The sequence below is a fragment of the Rissa tridactyla genome, chromosome 4, assembly GCF_028500815.1.
Source record: "Rissa tridactyla isolate bRisTri1 chromosome 4, bRisTri1.patW.cur.20221130, whole genome shotgun sequence".
NCBI classification, from domain to species: domain Eukaryota; kingdom Metazoa; phylum Chordata; class Aves; order Charadriiformes; family Laridae; genus Rissa; species Rissa tridactyla.
Genome location: NC_071469.1, coordinates 4,552,098 through 4,572,000, shown reverse-complemented (window position 1 = coordinate 4,572,000; position 19,903 = coordinate 4,552,098). Strand labels below are relative to the sequence as shown.

General features: G+C 40.9%; 1 protein-coding gene across 1 annotated transcript in view; it reads left to right on the top strand.

Moving 5' to 3' along the window:
- Positions 1–7,574: 7,574 nt before the first annotated feature.
- The window catches only part of SMIM38 (small integral membrane protein 38), a 36,513-nt gene continuing 24,184 nt past the window's right edge, over positions 7,575–19,903 (top strand). Inside the window, exons 1-3 of the mRNA XM_054198612.1 lie at positions 7,575–7,924; positions 8,130–8,275; positions 11,960–12,099. The gene's annotated coding sequence lies outside the window, so the exon portion shown is untranslated. The remainder of the gene's footprint in view (positions 7,925–8,129; positions 8,276–11,959; positions 12,100–19,903) is intronic.

Sequence of the window (19,903 nt, the reverse complement as noted above, 5' to 3'; positions counted from 1 at the left end):
TCATGGACAGGCTGGTCTGAGAATTGTATGTCCCTTCGACAGGGAGGGACCTCTGGCTCACAGCTCCTACAGATTGCTGAGCTGAATGTGAGCTACCAAATCCTTAACAGTTTGGACTCAAGATCTTGCCTTGGTAATGCTGAGTTTTTCTGAACTACACTGACTTCTGTTTCATTCAAGACTCGACTGGATTTGGGAGTCCCTGCTGATGCCGAGGCCTGCAACCTATAGAAACAAGATATTGCCTGTGAAGAAGAGCTGCCCTCTTTCCAAGCTCTCACTGAGCTCAGAATTCAGTGCTTGCTCCTGCATTCTAAAAGTTGTTATCTTGTACCAGTAAGAGTCAGCATTTCCAGAATCCTAGCTCCTTAGGAGCCTTAAACCCTTGTTCACTGGTGGCATATAGCCTCTTCAAAGAATAAGGGCTTTTGGCTCCTGCAGAGCTTAATAAACCTATTTTTACACCCTATTTTGAATACTGTTGGGAACACTTTGAAGAAAGATGTTGCTAAGATTATATTACTATTTTAGTTGTATTACTGCTAGAGATAGTTATTAGAAGTTAACACATCAGTTGACAAAGACATCAGATGTCCCCTGCTCTGAAAAGCTTACAAAATAAGGCAAGAAACAGTGTGAAAGGAAAGCTGTTCAGTTAAAGGAAGGTCTGGTTATTGTTTTCTTTAGTTTTACTCACCCATTCCAAGCAAGAAGACATTGCATGGAGATGAACTCTAGAAAACCCAAAGCAGGAAACAAATTCCACAATTTCAGCCTTCACTGAGTGCACCCGGACTTGATTCTTTGTGATGAAACCCTGTCTTTGTGTGTTTGTGCCTCTGTTTGGGAAGCCGAGAGGGCAGGGCATCAGAGTAAGCGTAGAAGTTTCAGGTGATCTCAACTGTCATGGTAACACAGAGCGGGGTAAGTCTTAGAGGTATCAGCACTGATTTGGTGGGACAAAATGAGTGCGTCTCTCTCAGTAATGAAGTAACGTGCTTTCTGTGAGAAATGTAGTCTACCGCATCACTTAGGGAGCAGTTAGGAGGTAGATGTTACAGCCAAGGGAGCTGCCTAGTGGAAGGTACAAAACAGAACGGGAAAAGATGGCAACTATGGTATGACAGTAGTGAGACTTTGTTCCTTATATTTGGACCAGATGTCATGAAGTTATTACATTAGATGATCTTGTTTGTTGTATCTGCAGCAGTTTAAGTATAGCGAATTCAGTTCATCCCTGCCATTTTCTCTTATTGGCTTAAGTAATTCCCGTGTTAGTTGCTGCATCCACACAGCTCAGCATTTATTTGTATTTGCCTGTACAGGGGGAAAATGTCCCCTCGTGCAGTGCTTCATTATTTGCTTCCATGCTTTGTATTAATTTTTGCAGAATGTTAAGGTGTAGACTGGCAATGACAGGAATTATGGTACTGAAGGTCAAGTGTACAAACTCTTATGATACCTCTCGTTGGCACTAATGTGCATACTAGGAGTGCAGTCATCAGTGAGAATGTGACGGTAGAAACAACACTGAGCTTTTTATCTGCAGAGAATTTATTTGAAGGCACTTTGGGATTATGTCAGCCTGTGGTGATGAAGAGAATTGGTGGTAGAAAATGAAGGCGACTAATGGGAGTACTGTCAATTTTTTGTTTGTAGTATGCATAGCAGAAATTTCTTATCTTCTCTTGGACAAAGACACTGGTTGAGGAAAGAGGCTGATATTGGAAAAACTTATAAGGCTATTTATTATAAGTCCATTATAACCGTTCTAGTACTGATGTTTCATGTCCTTTTCAAGACTGTGTGCTGCTTCTGTCTCTTTGAGAAGTCAGCTCTCTAAACCTCAACTTTGTAACCCTTAGTTAATTAATAGTTTTTTGGAACAAATTGCCTCTGACTTTCATTTTCTTCCTATTCAGGGATTTGTCAACCTGATTGCAGAAAAAACACAGTGCCTATTGTCCTGTGCCTATTTTACATGCTGACAATGGAAAAACTTTTTTTCCCACAAGTTTGCAATGACATTCTCGTCTTCTCTAGGGGTTACTTCAAGAGGATAACCACCATTTCCTCTCAGTTAAGCTTCCCTGTGTCAAAGATATTTGATCGTTTCCAGTGGGTGGAAAAGGGCATTTCGCAGGCTGATAATTGCATGTGTACCTCTGCAGGCTGTTGCGAAGGATGCTATCTTAGGGCAAATCTCTAAGAGACATAAAAACATCATGTTAACAAAATAGCATGAGGATCTGTAAGATAGGCACTTGCTGGTGTGTCAAGTCCCTACAGCCTCGGTGACTGCAACCAAAGGTCAGATCTGCTACTAACGCTAGCAGGAATTCCTGAGGGTTTCCTTGGATCTGCCTTGGATTCAGCAAAAGTGCATCCAAACCTCACATGTTTAAAAGGGTGATTTTTAGGCTCAGTGACTTTCCTGTTTTAATGCAAGTTCGTTTGAGCTAGAAAGCTTCAGGCTGTGTAATTAGGAAAGATGCTACACAAATTTTTGAGCGAACAAAGAGGAAAGAAGGCATTTTGAAGAAGGGCAACCGAAGTCATCAGAGTATCAATGTATTTTTGGGGCACTTTGAGGTGAAACGCAGTTACTCTGAAGTGACAAGTCTGTGGACGGGAAAGCAATGTACATATGTCCATATAAACGCTAGTGGCATCTGGCAGTTTGAGGTGCCTTGGTGTCCTAGTATGTGTACTGTCCTCATGGTGGTAGTGATTTCCCAGGAATATTGAAATGTAAAAACTGTAGAGTAGTTCGCTTGAATCTACGCTGAGTATGAGCTATAATGTTGACAGGTAGTGGTAGAGCTATCTTTGCACATGGTAAATAGCTGTCAATAACCCATGTGGTTGCATTAATACCATGATTTCTTCTGTAATATGGTCTAGGGCATTTCAGAGACATTCTGACCATAGATGCCAAAAAAAGCATGTGTGCTTCTTTTTCTTCAGCATTTTGCATGTTCTTGTTTAAGTCCTGACTCATTACCCTCATTCAGCGGTAAAATGGTGGCCCAATTACAAATCTGGGTGTTATGCCTCTTTTTTCAGTATACCACAGACCTCTGGAATTTCATGTGGTCTTATATAAAAAGAAATTAATGATTATGTATCATTCATAAAATAATGTTTCCATCATTTTGTCTGTTTCCTCTCCCTCACTTCACCAGCAGAGGGCTGAAGGATTTATCACCTACTTAATTTAGCTTAAATTCATGGATAAACTACTAAAACTCCCTTCCTGAAAGAACTGTTCCTGCCAGGTTTTGACCATAGATCTAATCCACTCTGTTCTTTCTGAATGCATGAGGTATGGTGTATATTAAGCACCATGGAGCATATTAAGCATATGGAGAGGTACATCCTCTCCATATCTGAGTAATGTTCACAGCAAAAACTTCAGATGTCCCTTTTCAAGCAGTATGGCATTCTGAAGCATTATTGTTTTACTTCAGAGCTGCCAAGTGGATGCCTTTCTGGAATGTGCAGTTTTAAGCTTTTTAGATCTGCCTGATAGTTTCTGGTCTGCATGAGGGAGGTGATTAGATAAGGTGGCTGTAATGGTCCATCTTGATCTGAAACTGATGTCTCTTTCTACAGCAGCCTTGGCTGACTGCTCAGCGCACGCTCAGGGAAGTTCTTCCACTCTCCTTGTTTCATGCCCTGCTGAGTTGGGTTGAAAACAGGACTTTGTATTCTGAGAACGTAGCCAAAGGTGGAAACTTGAGCTTCATGGGAAAGAAAACAGATCCTTTGGCATCTCAGAATGCGTTAGTCCTTGCAATAACCCAATACGTTTTTCCTGACTAGAAGGCTGTGATTCTGAGTTCCTGCTTTCTGAAGAGTGATAGAAATTCATCTGCTACTCTGCAGAATTTGTGGTTAAGTTGCTTTTGAGCTGTTCTGCAGAAGAGGGAATTATTTCTTGATTCTAAGTCCACTGAAGAGCCTGAAAGATTTTCAGTGGCCTTTAGTCAGACATGTGGTGTGTTATGAAAATAGCAGAGAATGTCACTGTGGGGTTTTTTTGACCCTAAGAGCAGATGGGTGACATACCTGTAGCCTAGCTTTTCAAATTTTCCAAGTGCTTTGCCACTAAGAACGTGAAGTAAATCGTTGCTATAAAAGTATCAGTAAAAAATATTTAGATGCTGAACATGTTCAGAAATGTTTTGTTTTGTTTTTTAAATGGTTTTCAAGGTGTCTTCCTGAGTCTTTTGAAATTCTTCTATATCCAAATATGGTCTCTCATAGAACTACTTTTATGAATTGAACGTTTTCCTAATTGTATTCAGGCAGCTCAGTGAAAAGAGTGATTGTGAACAGGTATGAATTACTCCTAAGTACCCTGAAAAGATAAATGAGCAAGACTTGAATAAAAACAAATTTGCCACCATGATTTAATGTTTCAGGGATGCCTAGAATAAAAGTGTGATTACATTTCATGGTATAAAATTTGTTTGGAATAAATGTTTTTCAAAAGCAATAGTGATTTAAGTTCTATAATGTTTGGCATGTGCTTTCTGGGGTTCCTTTTGCAGAGATGGATAAACATAATTGATGTCACTCTGGAGAGCATTTACCTAGGGCAAAGGCAGTTTGTTTTTATTCTCAACTTCTTATGGTCATGACTGGAGTCTGGGTAAGATCGGGGTTGTGTTTGTATTAGTATACAGAACAGTAAATAATCCCTGTCCTAAAGAAACTGTAATCTAAAAAGGCAGCATGAGGAAAGGGACATACAGAGAAGTAATGATATAATAAAATACCATTCATTTCAGTGGGTTGTTTTTTGTTTTTTTTTTTTTTTTTTCTTTTTGAGATAAGGTATCTTCTAGGGGAAACGAAATGGATTGATTAAGGAAAGGATCTGGCTGAACCTGCACAGGAGGAAAATGATGATGGAATGAAGCTGAGGTAAAAAAACTGAGAAAGGTCAGGAGAAAGGTGGCTCTAAACTGGGTGGACAATGCCGAGTCAGAGCCTCTGGATGATCTCTGACTGGGGATCACTCTTCTTTCTGTTGAGAAGTGTAGGGTGTTTTTACATATATATTTATGTGTATGTTTGCACATGCGTACTCAATAGCAGACATCTGTCCGCTTGTGCTTTACTAGTGGCTTCTTGGGAAGCGTATCTGTATGAATACTTATCATTGTACTAGGTTTTTATTCTTGTCTTAGGAAAAGCTGAAAGACAATATCCAAGAAACATACTTTTTTTTTTTTTTTTTTTTGTGAACCTGGCTTCCCATAGCATACAGTGTCTCCTTAGTGCTTCCTGTGCTGTGGGCGCAAGGTGAGATACTGCCCCAACAGTAGCAATGGCAGAACTCCAGCATGGTCAGTGGTGGAATGTCTCATGGTTGGAGGGAAGGTCCTGACTTGGTGTAAGGCAATGGAATGTTTTATGGCAATGGTTCTGACACGAAGATTATAAAGCCAGCTCAGTTTTTCTGTATGTCATGGAGTTCAGCAACAACTCTTGTTTCTGAGATCCCCAAATCCTTTTTAAAGCTGTATACATTCTATGTCTCTCTTCAGAAACACGTTATTTCCTGGGCCAGGTTCACAATTTAGACATAAATTTGGGGTCCAAGGCTGCTTGTTTTCAGTATCTCAAAGGTGTTATAGTGTAACCTCAAAACTTTGATTAATCTTCTTTTCATTCATTGATGGGGAAAAGGAACATGTAAGTTGGGAACTTCCTTGAGTTTCAAAAACCAAAGCACACAAGGGCCTATTCTCTTTGCAGTAAGCCTCTCTGCTGAAGAGCTCAGAAAAAAAGTGCAGGTATGAAATGCTAGATTATTGTATTATTTTTATTCTGCAGATCGTAGATGGGTTTGGAGTTATTTTTTCATTTAGCCAGGGAAGTTGATTATTGTTAATAATGCTACCTCTAATGTTTCATTGTAATCTTAATTTAAGGAAAAGTTTGAGCATTGAGCATTTTCCCACAGCAGTGAAACAATGTACCTTTCCCTGCCAAAGATCACATTCACATATATCCTCCTCATTCCTGTAGCTGCAAGGTGAAGTTTGGAATTTTTCCAGTAGCCCAGCTGCCAATTTACCATCATTGATCATTATCAGGAGTCATTTGACTGAGGTGTCTGATGTATAACAAAGTGTGTTCTTGGCTGTGTGCGATATAGTAGCTGTTTCAGGTTTTGGGGTCCTGCTTGTACTGGTTTGTGGAAGGCTGCACTTCATACCTGATTGTAGTTTGCTGAGAGATAGGTCCTATGATATAATTAGGTTGTAGTGCACTGATTAGCTGGTATGTGTGTGTGTGTGACTAGGGGGGGACGAGTTTGCTGGCACCCACACTATAAACAGAATACCTAATCCAATTCCTTGGCACTCAGTGGAAGTTCAGCTATTGAATTCAATGAGAGGAGGCGCATGCCCAGTGCTCTTTTGACTTAATATTCAATTCTCTGTCCCCAAAATGTTACACTATCCCTTACGGAAGGTATTAGAAGGTTGTGTGACTTGAGTTTAGTATAATCCTCAGACAGTTAAGTGGAAAGAAAAAAAAGACAGAAAATCTATCGGAAGCTCTTACTTCGTTTGAAGAGAAATCAGATTTTTGTCATGTGAAGGTATCTCATAGTATTTAGTACCTTAAAGTTTACCAGTAAGTGAGATTGCAAGACTTGTCACATCATGATAATGCACAAGATGCTGTAAATGCTCTGGATGCTGATTTCAGTTAACTTCTAAAACCAAAATTTCATCAGAAGTGAGATTTTTTTATTTTAATTATCTTCCCCCCCCGCTCTGTGACAGCTAAGCACTTAGAGTCAGCATCACACTTTGCATCACTGCCTTGTTTTGGCAGCGTAGCTAGTAAGCCAAGATATAAAACCAGAAGGAATTTCAAAAATTCAATGGATCTTAGTATTTTATGATCCTTCTATTTTGATTTAGTGATGCTTGTTTCATTTTGAGTTTTTCAGTTCTGCATTGTTAGGATTACATATACCATACGAGAATTTGTTTAAAGATCATTTTTATTGGAAGTAAAATAAAACCTGGAAATCTCTCTGTTATTCTAAGGCTTTATAACAGCTTGTTTGTACAAAGTCTAAATTTGGAGTCAGATGTGACTTGTCCTTTAAAATAATAATAGCCTCAGAACGCTGCTAATAAATGTTGGGGGATTTGTTAGTGCTCAAACAAGTTTGAAGATATTTGAATTGTTTGCCAGACTTAGCCTTTACACTGATGGAGTTCGGGCTATGGGTCTGCATTGCACTTTCCTAAAATGCTGATCATTAGGTGTGTAACAGCTATCCTTATTGTTGATAGCTGTCCATACTTTTTTAACATTTTCATAATCTATTAATTATTTGTTAACCCTTTATAAACCATTTATAAATGTACCATGGATAAAAAAAGCGTGACCATTCCGTTTTTTCCCTCAAGTTTAATATTAAAGGCAAGTCCAAGGTCAAGATGGGCACGGGGAGGCTTTAGGTAGTTGGTGTAGTTTATATTTTGGCCAGTCAGCTGAGGAACCACGTGGAACTAAAATTAGTAAAGTGTGTGCAGAGAAGAAAGTTCACACGGTGTAATGCGCTGTGGGCAGTATTAGCGTTGATTTACCCAATCTGTTAATGGTGTCTGTCTAGACCTTTGGAACATTCCTTAGCTCCTTATTTAATGTAGGAGGAATCATTTCTGAAATTAGCATATAAATTGTCCAGAGTCAGCAGCCCTTTAAAACCATGTTCTACCCTTGTGTCATGGCACAATAACTGTTTTTTAAAAAAAAATAAAGTCCCCAATCAGGCATGTTCTCATGAAGAAGCTCTTGACTTAAGATTGCATGCTGAAAAAGTGCATAAACCTGAGAAAATTCATTAAGTTTAAAATGGGGAAATGGTCAGGATTTGATTCGGGTAAGTTTTATTTATTTAGTCATGTTAATAAGGGGAAGTGTATTATGATAAGGAAACATCTGGCAAGGTCTATTTGTGTAGGTTTACATCTATGTAATTGAAACTGGAGGCTTTTCTGACTTTGATGCTAAATTTTTTTTTTTTCTTTCCTTGCTCTTCCATATAACTCGTATATAAGCCATGCTGTATGGTGTGTTCGTTCCAGGGCTCAGTCCAACTGAGACTCATATGAGAACAAGTCTGCTCTTGGTACCAAACACCAGCTTGCTGCGGAAAGGAGGTGCAAGGAACCTGTCAGAGGCAAATCCTCCTCCCTGGCTGCTGTTCTTTTCTTGGCTCTTCTGAAGTCCTGTACGTACTTGTTCCTGCTTTAGTTGCCAAGAGTAACATACAGCACCCTGTTCTTAGGTTATCATTTTCAAGGGAAGATAATATAACATGCATTCAGCTTGTGAATTTGTGCAGGAATTAGGATCTTTCTTTTTAGAAAGAGTATATGTGTACACAGAGATGGAAAATAAATGACGATACAGTGTGGTAGGTTTTTTTGGCATGAATCTCAGATGACCACACTGAGCGGTGAAGCCAATAAGATCTTTGTACTACAAAATCATGTGTTCTGAACATGCCATGTACTTTACAGAAAAACTATTCCAGGAATGTTGCTAGAGAGTTTTATATGTTTACTTGGTACTTACTTTTCGTCTCCCTTGCTCCAAAAGCCAGGTGCTTTAATGACAATGGAAATCAATTGCTCAGGTCACAAAGAAAAAGGAATGGAAAATAATGTAATTACAGAAACTCCTAAAAATTATCTGAAATAACAACATTTCATATGTAACTGAATAACAATTTTAAGTTGGGATATTTTGTTACCTCCCAAGGGTTAAATACTGAATTTGTTACTGAAAATGCCTTATTGAAAAGCTTTTTCCATTCCAGAAAGGTTTGGCTTGTGGCCAGCAAAGCCTCCAAGATGCTGGATCTTCAATTTGTCATGGTCCCAGTGTCCATCCTGTGTGTCACCCAAGTGTTCTGAAGAAAGCATGTGTTTCAGAGGAGGGGGGAGAGAATGTTTTGGGTTTGTTTTTTTTTTTTTTTCCCCAATAGATAGTGAAGAGCTGTTCAAGAAGGAAAAAAACCCCAACAAAACAAAACACAAGCCAGCTCCCTTAAAACAAAATAAGTTGCTTACATGATGCTAGAGTAGGGCACGAGAAGAGTAACTTTGTAAATGCTTTATCCTATCTTCTGTTCAAATCACTTTAAAATTTTTATACGTGGACAGTCCCAGTGACCTTCTGATTGTGATGTCGGATTTAAGCTTGTTTTACTTTTAGTATGAGGGTCTCAAAACAGTAGTTATTTGGTTGGGTTTTGTTTGCCTTTTTTTTTTTTTAAAAAAAAACAACCCAACCTTTAGTTAAAAAAAAAAAAAAAACCACTTCAGATGGCTAAACACAGGGATACTGATAGATGCAGAATTACGTGCAGTGAGCAGGGTTTGTGTTCTGTGCTAGTGCTCTGCCTGGCACGGGGAGGCCTTGGCTGGTGTCTGTGGGCCATAACCTTGATGCAAAACAAAAATCACGGTAACAGCGTGACAGGGAAACGGTATGGCTTGAAGTAGAACACAGGAGTTCTGGCTTTTATTTGTACGTTCCAGTTGGGGTGAAATGGGTACACAGAGCCTTCCCGCTAGAGTGAGCGATAGCAGTTATTTTGTGACCATGAGCTTAGCAACCAAAGACTTGCATTTATTTCACAGGCTTTAGAGAGTGTCTGATCCAAAGATAACCGTGCTCAAAAGTGTCAGAATGTACTGGATGAATCAGTGCAGGCCGTTCGTGCAAACCAGAGGTGGATAGGAGTGCTTTCGGACAGGCACAGCTTTCGAGAGGTGCTATGCAAAGTCTCAACACGCTTCTCTGCACACCTACCGTACCTCTGCCCTAGCGCTCCCGGAGAGCTGCGTCTGCCAAGCGTGGGGTGGTAGTTGGGATTTTTCACAAGCACCTCTGAGGCAGCAGATCTGGGATTATTTCACTAAATTTGGAGCCCAGGTCAGACCCAATCCTGTGACATGGAAACTCTTTGCATTCACTACAATGATACATGGTGTTTGTGGGGCACAGAGTTCTATTCTCACAATCTGCGTGTTGTAAGAGCCACGTATTTTTGAGTAGTCCCTAGTGGAAAAAGGGCTTTGAATTTTCTTATCTATTCCCCTCTCTGATATTCTGTGGCTTGTGGCAAATGATGTATGCTTGTTTTAGTGTTTTTCTTTTAAAATATTTCTGCTTCAGTGGCACTCTAAATGTTTGAAGGGTTTCCCCCCCTCCCTTATTACTCAATTTAATTGGAATTATGGTGCATATCAAAGAGTATTACTGCAAGGTGACCTGGAAATAATCATTTCCTTTCATCTATACCAAACATTTGTAGATCGTTAAAATGTCACAAATAAAAAAGTCTTATTCACAAAGAAATGGCTTTATATGAGCACAGTAAAATATGAGATTTCATTATACACAAAAAGGCTATGTTTTGTATTCCTGGTTCACAGAGCAAACCTCCAACACATGTGGAATGCATGGCAGGATGTAGGACCCTCTAAGGGCTGCATACAGATATGTGAAGGGGAAGAGGAGGAGGGGGGGAAAAAAAAAGCGCACTTGTGGGTCTGAGGAAACGACCCCTTTCAGGAACAAATGGAGCATGTGCTCTGGGTCCCGGGGAGGATTTGTGCGGGAATCTTGCTCTCCATGTGCGCGCATTCCTCCGAATCAGACAGGTGTTAAAGTGAAATGGTGCCCAGAGGACGCAGCACCCTCCTATGCTATCAGCAGCCTAACCACATGACGGATCTGAAAGCAGCCAAGCACAACTGCCGAGGGGTTTGCCAAGGGGTTGGATGCCAAATTCTGTGAGAGACTATCCTTGCCAGCTTGGCACCTTTAGGCCATGTGGCTGCTGCTGGCATGGAGTTGTCATTGTAATGTGCTGGGGAGAATGGAACCAGAAACTGTGTTAATAGTGCCTCGTGAATGAAGCTCTCTTATTGTTGTGAATATAAAATATTAATTACCTTACAAATGCGTTTGGGAGGCTGTGCGTGGCTTTGGCGTCTGTCCAGCCTTGCAAGTGGCGAAATTAGAGGATTGCCTCCTGGCAGTTGAATTTATTTGTGTCCCCCACCCCCAGCATCACACTGGAAATAAGAGGGAACTAGTTGAAAACAATTGACGTCTAGGGAAAGATGTTCATTGGCTTCTGAGATTTGGATCAGTCCCTGAGCTGGTGCCTTAGGAGTGGATTTAACCAATGCTGTAATCTTTTGGCACCTGTTGCAGTTCTTGGCAGTGGCACAGGACAGCTTTGATTGCACTGTGACTGGAGTAGGGAGCATATGTCTGATGCCCATCCCAGAAAGAACAACTTAGTGCTCTTAGTGCCTTTCCTATTGTTTTTCTTCTACTTTCTCTTCTCTTATTCATCAAGCTGCTGTTAGGAGGTATTACATGCAGACAAGGATCTATGAGCATCTTCAAAGCAAACAAATCAAGAATGAAGGAAGACAACAGGAACTGGGAGAGTCCTGTATTATCAGATTCCAGCTGCTTTTTGCATTTGACTTTGAATTGTTTGTCTGGCCCTGAATTTTTAATAAGTGTGGTAAATAAAGGACTCCCGGCAAAATGATACATGTGCTAGTGTCTGAGATCTAATCAGGAGTATTTGGGTTTATGAGTACGTTAATCAAAATAACCAAGTGTGTATCTTCAAGAAGAGAATTCAGTGGACCCAATAAAGGACATCTCTGCCTACATGTCTCTGTACCGATTGTACATCTGTAAATGGCTGCCATCCAGCAAAGCTCTTAAGTGCATGTTTAACTCTCAGCACAACTTGGCTACAGCAATGTTGCTAACTTTGGCATGTGAGCTTTTATACGTTTGAGGCATTCATGTGCCCAGTGTTAAGCACATGCTTATGTGCCCTTCTGGATAACTAACTCTTCCTTGTGTCCTACAGGTTTTTAGCCAGGAGTACAAGTCCAGTTTCCACCTCAGTTTCCTGCTCCTGTAGAAGGTATTGAAGGTGACAATAGGACAGCACATCTTCTATAGCTCTGAGGTTTTTACCTTTCGTTTGAACATCACTGAAATACAGAGGTACAAACCCCTGAATAATGTTACGAAGCCTAGCGATACTGCATGCACTTTACCTTTCCTGGTGCCTTAGAATCAGTCCAAGGATTCCCAGGGGTCTCTTGAACATAATCTGAAGACTGTTAATCAAAATGTGTTTGTGTTTCTGAAAGTGTCTGTCTGTAAGCCACTGCAGTCACCAGAGCACTTCATTAGGTTCTGATGGACAGACCCATTCTTACAAAACAGATTAGTAGGTTTACTATGAGATTTGTCCATAAAAGTCCCTGTTGTTTTAAATCACTATTCTAAATATATTACCAATACAGTCTGTGTAGAATTTAGTGTTTGTTGAAAACAACTCCTCAAGTAACCCATGCAAAATTGTGGCAGAGGCAGGGAGGATAATGGGAAAATGGTGCTCTCATATCACTCTTAAAATCCCCGTTGCTGCATCTCAGTCATATGTGCTTGTACTGATGGATAGTCTGAGAGTTATGTGTGTTTAAAATTTATCATTGTGTTTGCTGCCTTGTGCAAAAGTCAGTCTTGAGAGTTGGGGTGATTAGATTTGAAGAGAAAGTCCTCAGGTCCTTATGGTGGTTCTTTGAATTGCAACTCACCTTTGTTATCTAGAAAGTCAATGTAAGATCTTAGGCTTCCTGTCTACCTATGGATATCAAGCAATATGAACATCCGTAAAGGCAGCTCAGCTGTTAAAGCTCTAAAATGATAAATAAGGGCAATTTAATTAAATATAATGTAATTATCAAAGCTCTGAGATCTCATTAAGTACCTCTGTCAACATACCTTGTTTAGAAAAAAAAAAAAAGGGAAAAATTCCATCAGTAACAAACAACTGTACTCATAAGTAAAGTCCAAGCAAGCAAACTCGTCAAAATATTCCGGTGTGTGCAGTTCAGAGTCCACTCGGATATTTTTCCAGACTACCATCTGCATAAGAAAGTTGCTGGACAAATAACTCTGATTCTCTCCGGTAGCTACTTGGTATGCCTGAAGTGGGATTCCAAAACAGGAATAGTTGGCAGGTTGTTGTGTTTTGTTTTTTACTTTCACCAAGCCTGTTTGTATTACAGGGATCATAGTGCCTCTCTGGTCTTTGGTACCTGTACTCATTTATTTTAAGAAAGTTAATTTCTTGGAGATCATAACAAAAAAAATACAGATGGGGAAAGAATATCCTGTTGTTAGAAAGTTCTTATCTGCTGCATTGAAATAATTGAAAATGGCTTTCTAAGTAGCCCAAAGAAGTTAACTTATGGGCTAAGACCCAAATTTCCTTTTTTGTAGATTTTCTGTAGACAGAAAACGCAAGTTCGAGGAATACTTTAAAATATCTTTGTCCAGCTTTTTTGCCCCTGGAGGAGGAAGTGAGAAATTTAGAAAGCACCACATGTGACAGATGCTGCTCAAGATGCTTAACACATTACTTAAAGATGCTCTGTAACCGTGATGTTGTGAGTAATAAAAGAATGTGAATGGATGGAAGAAGAACAGTCCAGATTTACTGTAACCACATCTGTAGCCTCATCGCTCTCACATGATGTAAAGAGGTCAACAAATTCCTGCCAGTTCCTGGAGTATTCCTGAATGTATCTCTGCAGTGCAAGGCAACATCAGCTTAGGGAGCCCTCAGGTTGCCTCCAAGTGAGCTGGCATGTCTGTAGCAGATTACCACACAGGGATACAGGCTTCAGTGCCAGAAACAGTAAAGCTCTGTTACTGCCATACATAGTTAATTAGCTCGGGTGTCACACCGAGCAAACACAGCTATATTGCTTCTGGTTCTGCAGCTAAGTTAATTGAGGCTGGCTTGGGGATCTTTGCCCCAATGTGCGGTGCAGACATACCCAGGAATGCACTCCTATTGTTGAATGAATACTGTATTTTCTCATAAATGTGGCAGGAGTATAATTGCAGGGTGGAAAAAGAAGGCCAATATACATTCACTTCACTTTAGAAACTAAATTAAACCTTTGACTTAACTCACTTCTATACCAGCTCCCTGCAGGCATTTCTACAGGCTTCATTAGAGCCAACCTAGAGGCCATGGAAAAGGTCTTACAAAAGACTAGCCAGGAAGCCAGTCACAGACCCAGATCCTGCTGCTACAGAATACAATCTGCCTCTTGGCACCTCGGGCTTGCAGCTGCCAGGCACTCTCCTTATGTGGTCACTGGTGTTGGCTCGGGGGCTGGAGCAGATAGACGAGGAGGGCTGAGGGGGAACACATTCATCACTGCCAGCAATGAGAGGAGGCAGTGCCAAGTCACTATGTAACTAGGCACATGTGCCAATTTGCTCAGTAATTGGATTGCTATTTGAAAAATTAAAGCGGTGTCTAGAAAATTCTAACCTTCGCATCTATGAAGTATGAAGTTTGCAGCTGAGAGGCTGAGCAGGAAGAATGGAGGTGATCAAATGTAGGTGTTTAAGGAGAGCAAATGTAGGAAGTAATCTGATTACTTTCCAAAGTGTTGCACCAGCCTCAGATGCAGCCGCTGTGTATCGGAGAGACAAAGAGCAAGACGCAGTGCAGCGCGGAGCCGTAGCATTATAGACAAGCTGTAACCCATTGCTTACTAAGGAAAATTAGTGAGGACTTATCAGCTGAAAGCCATTTGTATAAAGAAAACGTATAATTAGAGGGAAGGACTTGATATACTTGCTGTAATTATTTTATTTTATTTTATTTTTCCTAAAGAGAAAAACCTGTTAATGGGCATTATTGTATCTTTTCAGTTTTTTTTCTGAGCCTGCAAATTTGTCGCTTCTGTCTACATTGCTCTCAAATACACTTGATGAACAAATCCCGTGTGCTAATATTAAGTGTAAATGATATTGAATTATCTAGCTGCAGAGAGAATTTCTCATTTGGAAGTATGCCTCTGCCACAAGCCATTTCTGCTCCTCCTGAAGTCTAATTCAGACCTTGCTTTGACTTCAGTAGAAGCCTAATTGTATCCAAAAATATAGTTACCTGAATAGTCCTTCAGGCATTTAATTATTCCTTGCAGTTGAGCTCACTGGCCACCCTTGTTCAGCTGAAAACTTTAAGCATATGGATATGATGGATTATAAATTGTTCCTGCGGTAACATTTGTAGTTTAAAGTATAATCCAGTTGCTAGTAGACGCATAAAAGTAGTGCCTGGGTTCTTCATCACTGTTAAGCGGAAACTCAAGCTGGAAGCTCTGTATTTAAAATAATAAAAAGTAAAAATCTATGGACTCATACTGAGGAAGAACTGTTTGGAACCTCTGTGAAATGTCTGATTATTTCTCATGCGCTCAGTCCTGGTAGAATGAGGTTAACACATGTCAAAGCAGAGGCTAAGGAAATTTTGGGTTACATTTCTGCCCCTAGATGGAGTATTCTGCACACTGGTATTTTTTATATTTTGGGAGAATGGAGCTGTGTTAGAAGCCTTGAAATGCCTCTTGTTCTGAATTCCCTTTACAGTGTATCAAGTGCTGCCCATTGGGACTAGACTAACTGGGTCCCAGAGACCATTTAGAAGAGAAAAATCAAAATAGGCGTTGTTTGTATAATTGATCGGATACTATACATGCTGCAGTTTCTTAAGGTCTCTTATATGTTGGTTAGCGATAGATGCGTATGTCAAAAAGCAAGAAGCATTACAAAATGTCACTAATTACTATGAAACATCTGATGCTTGCAGTGCTGGAAGTTTCTGTGATTTTCATGGTCTTCCCTTCTCTTAGTATACTCTGAATACCATGGTAACCTTAACTGCTTGTAAAACACTTTAATAGTGACCACTGTAATATGGTGGTTGTGTGCAAACAGCATGCACCATTGCTTCAGAGGTGTTTGTAACATTTTGTTTTTGTCACAATCGGAGCAAAATGTTGCCAGATTTCATAGAACTGAATCCTAAACTTGCCAAAGAGGGAGCTGAAAGTAAGTTCTCCTCTTCTCCAGCTTCTGTCTTTGATCATCTCTGGAGTTTCATTGATACATTCCTTCCCGGCATTCACAAGCTTAGTGAACCATGGCTCCAGAAAGCACGGAGTTGCTTGGGAAAAGCATTTGGCTACAGACGCTCTATTTGGAGAGGGGGGTGCGTGTCAGATTAGAAGCCAGCTTTTGAAAAACCTAGATTGTTTTCTATGTGTGAGTGAGAATTCAGCTGTAGGCTCTTACCTCAGGTATGTTCACATGTGGGCTTCTGGTTTCGCCCGCTCTAACAGGAGGAACCAGCTGCAAAGTTTGTCCCTGGACTGGGAGCTGAATTCCTGCAGAATCCGGAATTTTGGTTTGGACATTTTTAGATATGATGTAAATGCCAGCAGCTTCCTAACAACTGTTCTTGAAGCTCAGAGCAGAATTTAGAGCAGACCCTTGTGAGTTAGGGAATTGCACAAGACATCCCTTCTCAGAACAGAAAGAAAAAGGCCAACAAAACCTAAGCCATCTGACTAGAGTCCTGAGAAATGCTTTCCAGCTTTCAAAGAAAGAAAGGGTCTTAATTCAGATTTGCCGGAATTGTCTAATTAGTCCCTTTAATGCCATGCACCTTATAGTCTGTGCCACCGGATTCGTCCTATAAATGAGACGATGGGCTAATTCATCTTGGCAGCAGTAAACAGACCTTGTGATTGTCCTCCTTACAAACACCGGCCTGATTTTAGGAAAATGCTTTGACCAAGCCTGTGTCCCTGCTCCCTCCCCCGCGAGCCCCCCCCTCCCTTTTTCTGAGCGCTGCCTGTGCTTCTTGCCCTCCTTCTTCCCCACCAACCCAACCCACCCCGTCTCACACACAGTGACATACCTCACACATTTGCCACTGCTAACAACAACCTGTCAACTCTTTCTTTGCACCGTGCTAGGCGCCCTTTGTTTCTGCAGCCCAGCAAGCCTTGCAGCTGTTGTCCGAGGCCTGCTCCGACAGCCTGTGATCAGTCAGCTGCAAAATCCTCCCTGAACAACTCGGTATTCACAGCTCTAATCGGGCCAGCGGACTGTTTCCTCCTCTCTCGCAGTAAATCTTTATCACTTGCGCTCTGCTCGTCAGTTAGTGGCGCCAGGCCTTTGGGCTGCTCTATCCCTTTCCCATACTCTGCTGGGCTGTGTGCTCTGAATGCTAACTCCAGCCTTCTTTAGACTCCGGGCTGCCTTGGTGCCGCAATCCACATGTTGGGAAGGTCCGAATTCCTGCTCCCTCCCCATCTTTTAAGCTGAACGTACATCAAGTTTGTAACTCTCCAAAGGTGAAGATGCTCAAAGGCTCCCTCCCTCTGCCTATTTCATACTTTCTTCATATAAGTTAATTATGCGATTATCTTTCTGTTTCTTCCCAGCAGGCTGTTGTGCTTCTGTGTAAGAGCTGTCTTTGGTGGGAAGAAGAGGGTGAGCTGCCCAGCCTAGGGAAGCTGGTGATGGCAAGGGAAACCCTGGGGAAACTGGCACAAACCTTAATTTGATCGCATGCCCAGGGCTATTAACCTTCCTCCTAATGGTTCCCCCCACGGACGGAAACACATTTTCCTCCATCCTGTCCCTGACTTGATGCCATCTCAGTCTTTTAAAAGATTTACATCAAAGATGTGGAATTGTGAAGCAGATTTTTTAGAAAAAAAGGATCAAAGTTTGCTTTCTTAGTGTCCCAGCTGAGTTGAGGAGAGTCCACGGAGCTTTTAGGGTGAGGTTTCCGTCAGCGTGGAGTTGCTGAGGATTTATACTTGTGGAACTGAAAGCACAACTTTATCTGTGCCTGTTACTGCTTCTGCTACAGCATGAAAACTCCTCCTGTGGCAAAATGTTCTGGGTTTTATTTCCCTGTGTGCTGTATTTGGGCCTTGGATTGCAGATGACAGAGAGTGTAATTAAAGCTCAGTTAAACAGCTCATTTTGCAGACACTCAACTAGCTTTTAAGTAAAGCTTACTGAAGATTACTTTAAAAAATGAATAAAAAAAATCAGGATAGTGAGCGCTATTTCAGTTTATAAGGAACCTGGGAAGCTCTTATCTGAACATTGATGTGAGGACCAAAAAGTAATGTTTTTTGATCTTGTCTCTGAAGCTGAGTCCATCTTGGGCATCTTTCTGCATCAGCTTTCCCCACCTTTCAGTCCTGACGTTTCAGCTGTTCCAAGTGTGTGTGCGTGCACACCAAATACAATAACCAAATATAGAAATATTCCTTTAAGAGTAAAACATGCATTGTCTTTAAAAATACGTTGTTGCTATTAATTTTGTGAGGCAGTTGTAAAATAGATGCTGCTTGGAAAATCTGCGTTCATTTCTATTCAGACTTTCTATGCCCCAGTTCCTCATCAGTGTAGTATTTGCTTGATTAAAGATAAGCTCATATATAAAGGATACTTACATTTTTGGCATTGGTGGTCAGTTTGAGCCTGTAAAGAGTAAACTTAATGACAATGACAGCCAATTTGTTGTGCAGAGGAAGGTTGCCATTGGGCTGTATTATGCGTGCATGTCCAGTAATCCACAGGTAACACGTGGCACTGCTTATTCACCGAGCTCACAATTTGAGTCTAACAACCCTGGGCACGTACCCGTGTCCTGGTAGTGCTCGGTTGGTGCACCCTTTGTAAGCAGCTCTCGAACACCCTTCCAGGTGGGATGTGTTTTGTCACTGTGTAACCAGACCTATAAACAAACATGTTTTAGGCTTGATTTGGGAAATTAGCTCAGATTTTGCTAGTATTTGCCACAGAAGCGCCCTTCTGTCTCGGTGTGTTCTCCAGTGAAATTGAACGTACATGAACAGGATTTGAATATTGGCCCTTTTTCTGTGGCCCGTCTACAAGGGCAGCAGTAGAAATATGATCTCGTAGAAATATGAACTTGTAGAGATAGTAGAAATCTGGAGTGTCCCACAAACGGTCTGATTGTACCATTCGTTGGGGGGAGCTTCACTGCTGAAGGTGCTGGTTTGAGTTGGCTTGGTGAAACCTAAGATAGAGGATACAATAACATCCTGATAGGCCCCAGGTAAACATCTTAAAGATAACCCTTTTTCTTCTGATTTACTTGCTCTTGTGTGACTGTTCTCAGTGAATTCCTGTGTGTCCCAGGGTTTTACCTCTCATCCTTTAGTCACGTTTTTCCCTCACTCTCTCCGAGCTTTCAATGGCTACGGTGGGACTGTTATGGTGGTGGAGTTCCTTAGTTTGGCTCTCGTGGCTCTTGACGTGAAAGGAAACCTTCTACCCAGTCAACCACCTGTGCTTCCTCTGTACCTCTAAGTCTCGTCTATCCTGTCAGCCTTGATGGAGTGACTTAGCCTGCGGTTTTCATGGCTATATCCTTTGGAGGAAATCCTGGTTGTGTTCCCTGACCTCTTCAAGCTAGAAGCGTAATAGCAGAGTTTGGCCCGTTTGTTTTCTGTCAAATAGTAAGTTACTGGACATGGTTATTTTGTGATGTGATTGTCTTCTATTTTATAAAGCAGTGATGCTCCACCATGCTTGGGGGTGTGTGTGCGTGGGTAATTTATCCATTGTCGTCTGCACAAAAAGCAGCTGATTTTGAGGTGTTCCTCAAGAACTTGATGTCCTTTAGAGAACCAGTATTTTGTACATCCTAATTTTTATTTATTTATTTTATTAAATTCATGGTGGCTTGAACTTATATGCAACCTGATACAGTGGAAGGAAATATCTTGGCTTTGAATTACAAAGGAAGATTCTAACAGCGTGAACTGAAAATGAATAGAACAAGAAGACTTTCTCAAAATTATTATTATTTTTTTTAACAAATGAAAACAACTTGAAACACAGCACAGTATTTTAACTCTCTTTACGCAGAAGTAAGCAA